Raw genomic sequence first — 10,513 nt, 5'->3', positions numbered from 1 at the left:
GACGTATAACAGAAATTAGCAGTGCGTCATTTTATATAAATATAACAGTAAAAAATGCATGTGTTAGATAAAAAAAAATTATTCTGTGTAAAGTTTCTGGTCATTTTTAAATGGATGAAATTTACCTTTGTATCATACTTACTGCCTAAATTATGACATCATCATTGTGGATTGACTAAAAACCTTTAATTCTGTGTATGATAAACCCTGAAAAAATTACCCCTGTCAATAAAAAAGATACAAATTCAGCGATTATTTTAATTCTGTTTTATTTTTTCCGACTGTAAAAGGAACATTCGTAGTTAAATTTTGAGGTCGGCCTGGAATTTTGAAGTTTAAAGTCTGGCAATACCAACAATTACCAGAATTGCCAAAAGGATTTGGAAAAGGCGCCCTTTTCAGCAAATTTGAGTACAAATATAAAACATTTTTTTTAATTATTATCAGTTAGTTTCTTGAAGCATTATCACGTGATGAAAAATATAGATATTTACTTTAAATATTCTCTCGAGGGCTTTAAGGTTGGCTGTTCTGACTGGAAAATAACCGCCATGTTTATTTTCCGGTTCCAGTGAAGACTGTGACGTTGCAAACATACGTTACTGGAACGCTGATCTGATGGGTGTGGCGCCTGAGAGCAAAGGGACCGGTGAGCGCGACCGGTCAGTGCCCAGTTGCTGTTTCACGGGTTTTCGTCAAAATAATCGGCAAGGTAAGATAGATCCAAGTACTTAAGGTGGTATGAGTACCAAAGGTGGTATTGAGCAGGCTCTTATGCACAAGAAATTAATGATAGGCATGTGGATGCAGTTTTTCCAAAATGTTAACTGAAATGGATTAACGTGTTTTCTGCAATTTTCTGACTGTTGTGCTAGATCTGTAAATTTTCATCATTAGCTGAAAGGGATTTTTTCGTTTGTTAAAGTGGCAAGGTACATTCAAGGCCACTGTATACCGAGATTTGGATATGGCTCATGACCCTTATTATTGCAAGTTCACAGATCGACTTATAAGGAAGGCCAAGTTTCAAATATCGGACTTTAGTCATTTTTATATATAGAAATCCACGCCTTGTCTTCATATTTGCAGTCTTAGCTTTTTAGGGGGCTAAGAAAAGCGAAGCCTAACCATTGGAAAGTTATAGCACATGGGGAATACCTCGTAATTAGTGGAGCTCTGTATCTTGAGAAACTCTCCATCTATTCACAAGTAATGCCGTATTTTTTTCCTTTTATGTAGTACTTTTTTTTTCCTATTTTTTCCGCCTATTCAGCTTTTCACGGACCTTCGAAAAACTATTACTTGACCGAGAAAAGTTTAGTTCCCAGTTTTCCGTTATTTCCAGTTTCTGACATTTCCATATCACTGTCATGAAATCAGGAGTTTGCCACAGCTATCGATCGGTATACTGGTTCTGAAACGCTGACGATGTTAAGCAGAAATGATAAGGTTCCTGTGTGACCTCCAGATTTGAACCTTTCACCCAGATCAGTTAAGTTTCGTGTCCAGTGGGTCAGGAACAATTGCTGCTCCTGATATAAGGTTTAGGTAGTATAGGGGAGGAAGTATCCTTGTGAATGGTGCCTTTGTTAGCAAAAGCACACCTCAGAAATTTATTGTGACCTAATATTCATTAGGAAAAAGGAATGCCGATGGCAGCACACGAGACTACCTTCACAAAACGAATCGGTGCTAAATATGGCACTATATGTACATAAATTTGTATTTTTGCAACATTGGCTTCCCATATCTCCTTTGAATATTCATTTCCGAGAGAATAAGAAAAACTCCAAATTCCGGAAACAACGTTAACTACCGTGTAATATCTAAATTTACTTTCCTAACGCCAAAAGTTTAAGAACTGTAGATTGGGGGCTGCAGAATAAACCTAGGAAAGAAAAATGGTGAGGAATTCATTTCAGTGTGACACAGTAGCACTGAATGAGGTAAAAACGTCTTTGCCTGTCTATTTGCCGGGATTTGTTTCTTATATGAGTTATAACAAGGATTGTTCCCACCGTGATGGTACCACTGTTTTGTTGAGAAATGCTCTTTCTCGGTGTCCCTGATCAGGTGTGGTTCCAGTTGCAGACTGTACCCAAGGTTGTGTTTGGGGCCTGCTATGTTCCACCGAGTGACTCGCCTTATTTCACTCATGAGGAATTTGCATCCATGCAGGAGAGGCTTAATGATAGTGACAAGGGGTATGAATATCTGATATTAGGTGATATGAATGTAAGGTTTGGCAGTAGTGTACGCAGGCTATAGCTATCAGTGATGCTTATACCCACCCACATATACCTGATGATGTAACTACCCCTAGTGATAATGCTTATGCTTTGGCAACAATTTGTAAAGACAGTGATTTAATTGTTATCAATAACTTAAAAACTTTTGATAAATACTTTGCTAGTAATAAGACTTATAAACAGGGGAGTAGCTGGGTATCTGAGTTAGATGTGTGCATAGGATCATCAGATTTGGTTGTAAATATAGACTTGTTCCACATGCAGCATCTAATATCCCTGCAAATGTGTATAAGTAATATTATCTTGGATTAATGGTATTGGTTTAATGGTATTTTTTCTAATCTCAGTTTAGATAGGAACTTGGATATTGATAATTATGATAACATAAATGACTTCGCGTCTAATGTATCTGAAGTATTGTACAGTAGCTGTAAGGCATGTTGTAGAAAACTAAGAAATTTTAGTGTAAATGTAGAGGAGCAGCGCCTCCTTAGGGACCATGAGGGTTCTCGAGTTTGAAAGCTATTGACTGGAAGGGTAGGTTTCAAGGTGAGAATAAAATAGATGTCCCACGGATCAGGAATTTAAGGAATTCCTCGAAGTATTAAACCCAGTGGAGGTAGCACTAATGGATGATATTCGTATTCGTTCAATGTGTGGGCATCTTGGTACTGGATGAGTGAATAACCCTGGAGGAAGTTCAGTCTCAAATTAAAAATATTAATCCAGACAAAGCTTCTAGTCCCGACGGTGTTTCTCCTGGTGTTCTGAAATTGCTCACAGTTCAGTGGATGATCACACGTATTGCATTGTTTAATGACGTATTTGTCTGCCTCATATCCTAGTTTTTGGTCCATTGCCAAAATTTTTACATTTTTTTAAAAAGGCAGTAGGCAAGAAACAAAAAATTAGAGGTTTAACGTTGATCAGTTGTTTGGCAAAATTATATACGGTCTTGTGCTCTCAACTTGAGAAATGGTTTAAGCTTTTAGGGAACAAACAGGTGCGCAGAGGGGTCATGGTTCTACGGAACATATTGTAGCATTAAGATATTGAGTGACTTGGCTAAAAAGAAAAAGAAGCAGCTTTTTGCAGTATTTGTTGATTTTAGTAAAGTCTATGATTTAGTACCTATAAAAATGTTATTCGGGGTCTTGAAGCGTTTTGGGTGTGGGGCTGTGATGCTGGCGGCATTTGTTGCAGTATATAGGGTAACGAACAGCATTATTGGATCAGTTATTCTGACAACTTAAGTTGGAGTTCGTCAGGGTAGTTCCACATCCTATTTTACTTTTTATTTGGTGCATGAATGACCTTATTAGGCTTCTTAAAGAAAATTGTACCCCTTGATGGCATTTTGCCATGGCTGCATTTGCCAGTTTTGATGGATGATACAGTCCTTCTTACCACAAGCAGAATAAGTATTGTAAATAAAGCATTTTTGATGAAACAGTATTGTAATAATTATGGTATGAAAATTAAAGCAGCTAAAGCTAAGTGTTCTGTTATCAACGGACGGAGCGGGATTAGGAAACAATTGAGGTTGAAGATCTTGTAGTGGAGCTGTGCACTCAGTACACATATTTGGATTAAATTTTTACTTCTGATGGTTCCATGTCATCGTCGGTTATAGCACATGCCCAGTCCAGGGTGGCACAGTCAATAAATTTGTTTCGTTTCTAAGTAAAGACAATGACATCCCATTTCTCGTCAAGAAGAGTCTTTGATGCTGCTTTAATGTCTGCCATTCTGTACAGGTTAGAGTCTTGGTTGAACGCAGATCTGAGACCGACAGTAAAGCTGTATAATTGGGTATTGTTAACTGCTGGTTGGTGTTAGAAAAACTACTTGTAACGGTTTGTTACACTGAGTCAGGGTATCCAACGTTGCGGGACTTAATTCGTAGGAGGCAAAGAAAATTCTTTACTAAATGTACTGCGAGCGGTCTGTGATGGATGATGACCTCATGTTAGTAATAAACACCGTATTAAATGAAAGGTGTAACACCTGAACATATCGCCATGGACTAATAAATGCACAAGTAGATGATGTCAGAGTCGCTGTGGAGACGCTGCAGCATAATATTTTGAATTCAGAATCATCTAAGAGAATAACATACCGTGACATCAACACATTTCTCTCAGTTCATGACATTTATTTGGTTAAGCACAGTATCCCCGAACACGGGAAGAATTCATTCACCCTCTTCAGATTTTCATCTCACTCCCTGGCGGTGGAGGAGGTCGCGGGGTACTCTACCGATGGGAGAGCGTTTGTGTAAGTGCCATGCAGACAGACAGACAGACAGAGGCACATGTGGTGCAGCATTGCCCAAGAACGCAGAATATACGAAATAAGTATAATTTTACAAGTATTGGGGATATATTTTCGGACCATCGTGATAAGTCATAGCAGTGTAAAATAATACATTTAATTCTGTCTTCGTATGTATAAGCAAAGTACTGAGAATTGTTAAAAGGTGTTGTTCGGCAAGTTGGGTGTTGTAATTGTTTTTGTTTAAGTTTTATGCTTTTTGTAGTAGAGGGTCATAAGTGGTTTGAGGTTTTGTTTATTTAGCGGTATTCAAAGTTTTAATTGTAAAAATTAAAACTCTGAAAACGTTATATAACATGGTTTCAAATGTTCTAGTTTGAAGTTTTTTTAATTTTTAAGGTTTATAAGATTTATATTGAAGTTGGACCATAGGATTAGTTAGTGATGGATCACAGTATTTGGGTCTAACTCTGCATCCTGTTCCCTTCCCTAATTTTTCACTTTATTAACAAGTTGGACTGTGTGTTTTAGCTGAACGAAATGCAAGACAAAAAATCTCTTAATTGTATATCTTAAAGAATTACATAGCCAAGACCAGCGTGGTCATATTCTCTCTATCACAGGAGTCCAGTAAGCGTTGGGTGGGATATGGGTAATCCTAAAGAAGATGAATTTGACAATCAAAACTATTAACATTTCTATATAAGAAGTAGAATGAATGTGAATGGCCGGTTAGTTATCAAGTTGTTCAGTTGTTGTGCTGACAAGTACGTTGATTTCCATGTAATACACAAGCCTGAAATGTATTTAAAGATAATTGCTCATGCATTCGAACTAGGAAAAGGCTGCAGTCATTCCTTATTAATTGGAGTAGCAAGGTAATATTACATTTTAGAGGAATACTATAGGTAGTATAACCGAAATTTATAACTACAAGATATTTGTGTAACCTACAAGAAGCCATTTTTATCATCAAAGGGAATTTCCCCATAATGGTAGTTTACAGTAAATTAAGGACAGGTGTCTGGGGATGATGTTAACATAGGGAACACTTTTAACTTATCTGCAACTTAACTGCGAAGTTTCAAAACTTTTCATGCAGATTTGTATTGAGCTGAAGTCAAGTGTTGCATAATATTAGTACCAATGATGTTGTCAACCATATCAGTGTTTCATCTGTGTAGCGCTAATGCTTTTAGTAATGATTTGTATTACACAATTATTTACACAAAATAGCAGGTTCGTAAGAATATTGGTTCAGATACAAAGATTTTATTGATTGTGGTGCTAATTATGACCTATAATTTTAGTTTATTTTGGTGAATTTCAACAGATTAGTGGCACTGTACAAGTGTTTTGCTAATCGTAGTTAGTTTCTTTGAAAGCTGACGAGACTTCAGCTACAGTATTTAAATTTGGTTTCAATTTAGACCACATTAGATGAACTACAAGTGTAATGGTTTTCTGTTAATGCATTCGATATTTTTGCCTTACTTCAAACTTGGCAGTACAAAGTAACAGATTTTTAATCTCAAAACACTATGGTGTTCAACGCGCTACTACTTCATTTTGGGAGACTGGTTGTAAGAATAGTAAATCCTGTTTAGTAAATATTTTATTCATCTTTTAGTTACTTGTTGGTCACTTAAATACTTCCAATAACTTTCATCACAGTTTTAGTTTTATTTCTTTGTTTTAGCTATCATGAGTCGAAATCCATGTAAGATTTATGCCCGCTTAAATGTGTTCGTTCTTAATGTGCACGAAATAAAAATCTGGATGAGCATTTGGATAATGTTTTCTTGGTTTCCTTTTGACCAATTACTTTAAACTACGAAGATGCCACACCAGCATTAAGTTTTGCTTCCGTTAAGTTAAATTACTTCCTAGGGACATTTGACATAACATGCTGCTGACCATAGCGTTTAATTATAGAGAGCCAGATAAGTCTTGGAAGGAATCATTTTATGAAACCTAAAACTAAACTCGTGTTTAGCCTCGGTGGGATTTTGTGCATAAATGTGATCTCAAAATCCGTTTCTTGTAGCTTTAAAATGAGTAAATTATTCCAATTTCTCTTCTTGGCATGGTTTCATCGGCCTAGTATGTTAATCACACGAAGTATTTAAAAAGCAGAGAAAACTGCTGCTCTGTGTGTGTGTGTGTGTGTTTTTCATTCTTTTTCAAGTTTAAATTTCTTGCCAAAGTTGCGAAACAGACCTCCCAATTTCTTTTTTTTGTATTTCCTTAACTGTTTCTAAAGTATGCTTGTTTAGGAACGGTGGATGAAGTGAATGAAATGAAAAACCTTTCCGTCATAAAGAAGCATGTTGTAAAATTTTGGTAGGAAACCAATGTTTGGTTATGCTTACTTTTTCACTATTTCACCCGCCCATGCTAAGGAAAATGGTTTACGTTGTCTTGAAGAGATTGGGTCAGCTCTTTGGATCATGGTGGATTTTGATATAAGTAGTTTGTAGTTTGGTGTTATCAAACACGCATTTTTCTTGCTATTTCTTTAGTCTCTCGAATAATTATTAGTATATTTTTTCATTGATGGTTTTTTTTTCTCTCTTTCCAGGGATTACAACACCCAAGATTCATTGAAAAGGAGGGAAAACTTCGGAACATTAATCTCCAGATAAACAAGCCAACGATACACCAAAATTTGGTTACATTATTCATACACTGCACTGGTGGCTTCTCTTGAATTGACGTGTCTTTTAAAAATGGATAATATACAAGTGTTCCTTCAAATTTTACAACGGAGATGCTCAAATGACTAAGGCAGTTTGCTCTGGAAGTTATTACAGTTCAACATTAACCAGGTAAGATATGAATGCATATATGTGCAACCCAATCCACATAATTTTGTATTATTCATCAGTCTGCATTAAGTCCTAAAATAAAAGTGACAAACAACAGCCTTATGTTTGTAGGCACCCAAACTGAAATATGCCACTGCAAATTACAAACCTCTCATTTTACTCAATCGTTAGTGACCGTATTTACTGTTATGTTGCTTACCTACTTGAAAAATTAAGCACCAAGCAATGCTTGGATCTCGTCATACCGGCGAGGGTTCTACATCAGTTGCCATTCCACTTTGATTATTGAACTCGTACTGGCACTTCGTAGTGTTTATCTTTACTGTTTACTTTTCATCCTTCATCTACCTGGTCATTCTGCTTTTTGTTTTAGTTTTATTACAGTATTAAGGCTAAGGTTTATGGTGTTTTTTTCAAAGATAAATTTGGTGATTTATACTGTACTTGGATTAGTTGGCTGGCAAAATTTCTCACTTGAGCTTCTCATGTGCTACTTTGTATTTTAGTCGGCTGGCAAAATTTTTCACTTGAAATTCTCACGAGTTACAAATGTGTTGCTTTGTCTTTTAGCTGGCTGGCAAAATTTTTTCACTTGAGCTTCTCATGTAATTTAGTTGGCTGGAAAAATTTTTCACTTGAGCTTCTACTTTGTAATTTTTGGTTGCAAAATTTTTCACTTGAGCTTCTCATGTGACAAAATTTTTTCACTTGAGCTTCTCATGTGTTAATTTGTAATTTAGTTGGCTGGAAATTTTTTCACTTGAGCTTTTTGTGTTACTTTGTAATTTAGTTGGCTGACAAATTTTTTCACTTAAGCTTCTCATGTGTTACTTTGTATATTAGTTGGCTGGCAGAATTTTTCACTTGAACTTCTCATGTGTTACTTTGTATTTTAGTTGGCTGGCAAAATTTTCACTTGAGCTTCTCATGTGTTACTTTGTATTTTAGTTGGCTGGAACTTCTCATGTGTTACTTTGTATTTTAGTTTGATGGTAACTTGATTTTCTCATGTGTTACTTGGTATTAGTAGCACCTATAACCCAGAATACCTGAGTTGCTTTGTTGTTTTTTACGTTCTACATGTCTGTGTAAGAGACAAGAACAGGATTCACCACTGATGGTTATTTGTACATTCGTGTACATTTGCTCTTTGCCTGGCAGAAATGGGAAGCACTAGATACTGCTGTAGTAAAACATACCTCATAGTTTACTGATGAGGGACAGTTTGGCAAATTATGGTCTCTTGAAAACATGTTTGCCCTTTGTATGTGCCGAAAGTGGGAAAGGGTTCACGGATGGGGCAGAGGCAGAAAGAATGCTTAGCTATTATGGAAACTTGTATAGGTTAAGTATGTCAGTTTCCTCCAGACCTTTAGGTCCATAGGGTGTTCCATGCTAAGTAGTTGAAGAAAAGTGGGGAAATGGCAAGAGGTTTCTCTGAAATCAGCAGGGGTAGATGGTGGCCCATTTTGCCTCAAAGTTACTGAGGCGTCTGAATATTTGCAAACCGCTTAAAACCACCACCTCAGAGTCAGGTCAGAAATCTGAGCAGACTGTTTGTTTGTACCTAAAACTTTTGTTCCATAGATTTAGCTATTACTTTGCATATGCAATAAAAGCCATTGCTCTGCATATATTTAAAATGTTCTGATCACCGTGAAAATAGGTTGTATTAAATGTTAATGAATGCCTGAAACCTCTCTACATGAGCCACTTTCAGTAGGCATAAAAGTTAATTCTAATAATTTTAAGTTCATGAATATCTAATAATTTTAAGTTCATGAATATCCTCTACATTGTAAGTTGTCAGTCCAAGCCATTCTTTGTCTTCTGGCTTCAGGTAATTAAGGTACTGTAGCTTTGCATTTAAAAAAAAAAAAAAAAGTCTCTACGTTCATTTTTTTTCTTAATATTGTTGAGCCTTACCTGAAACTGAGTTGAAGTGATCTAATTTTATTGTAAGGACTGATCAGTGGTTTATGGTAAATGTTTGCTTTCTGTATGGACATTTGATGAACAATGTGCTGTATTTTTAGATAGTATTCGCAATCGGCATTGCCCTTTACAATCCACGATTGTAACCTGCTCCAGTTACAGAAATTGTGCACTGCTTGTTCTTTAACTCCCTGCATATGCGCATGGTTCATCTGAAGCTGTTATTCGCTGTACCACATCTCCAACCTGATACAAGATCCCTTCGAGCTTGCTTTATAATCCACTATGATAACCAATTTCCTCTAATTAATCTGCATTTGCCAATAATTTTCATGTAAGATTAAATGCCACTAATGCACAGACTTCAGATTATTCTTATGCCAATGATTCAAGTGTCAAACTATTGTCCTTATGCAAAACTTTTTATCGTCTGGATATATTAGTTTGTTCAGATAACGAATTTTAAAATTTTGAATTTATATAGTTTTGCATGTATTATTGGATAATACCATCGTAATGGTAATCGCATGTACTTCGAGCTCCAGATGTTAATAAGACATCGAACTAAATTTCGAAGTTATGCATGTTTCTGGCTTGGTCTAATACTAGGCTTTGTTTTTGATACTAGAGAAAATTGAGTGTGTTTTTATGTTCACAGATTGGAGACGCTTTGAGTCACGTTTTACAGAACTACGAACCTCCAAGACAAATGCGAAGGGGCCCTTCAGGAGCAATAATTTCAAGTGATACCTGGCACGTAAACTTAATTCTAGAAGAAAAACAGGTTCCACTGTAGATTGAACGATGAAAGAGGAGGAATAGCCGAATCTGTAGTGTTCCACTGTAGATTGAACGATGAAAGAGGAGGAATAGCCGAATCTATAGTGACCCCTGAGGAATGGCACGAATCAATAGCGAGAGGAGCAGCAGCACGAATCTACAGAGGAGGAGGAATAGCACTGATATAGCAATAGCGAGAGGAGCAGCAGCACGGATATAGCTCTAAAGCTTGAAGAACAGCACGAGAATCTACAGAGGAGGAAAAATAGCAAAAATCTGGAGCGAGAGATGGAATAGCACGGATATAGCTCTAAAGCTTGAAGAACAGCACGAATCTTAATCACGAATCTACAGAGGGAGAGAGCAGGAAACTGCACGATCTACAGAAAGAGAGAGGAAACAAACTGCATTATGGCGTTGAGCCTTTGAGGCATTTCTCTCTTCATC

The 10,513-nt window shown here is 36.6% G+C and overlaps 1 long non-coding RNA gene across 1 annotated transcript; it reads left to right on the top strand.

Annotated features, from left to right (window-relative positions):
- The first annotated feature begins 644 nt into the window (after positions 1-644).
- On the top strand, positions 645-10,513 carry LOC136842973 (uncharacterized). Its single transcript, XR_010854393.1, has 3 exons — positions 645-712; positions 7,105-7,351; positions 9,945-10,513. It is a non-coding gene; the product is annotated as an uncharacterized lncRNA (long non-coding RNA).

This window comes from Macrobrachium rosenbergii, chromosome 10 (genome assembly GCF_040412425.1).
Source record: "Macrobrachium rosenbergii isolate ZJJX-2024 chromosome 10, ASM4041242v1, whole genome shotgun sequence".
Classification (NCBI taxonomy): domain Eukaryota; kingdom Metazoa; phylum Arthropoda; class Malacostraca; order Decapoda; family Palaemonidae; genus Macrobrachium; species Macrobrachium rosenbergii.
This window is presented reverse-complemented; position numbering and strand designations above follow the sequence as displayed.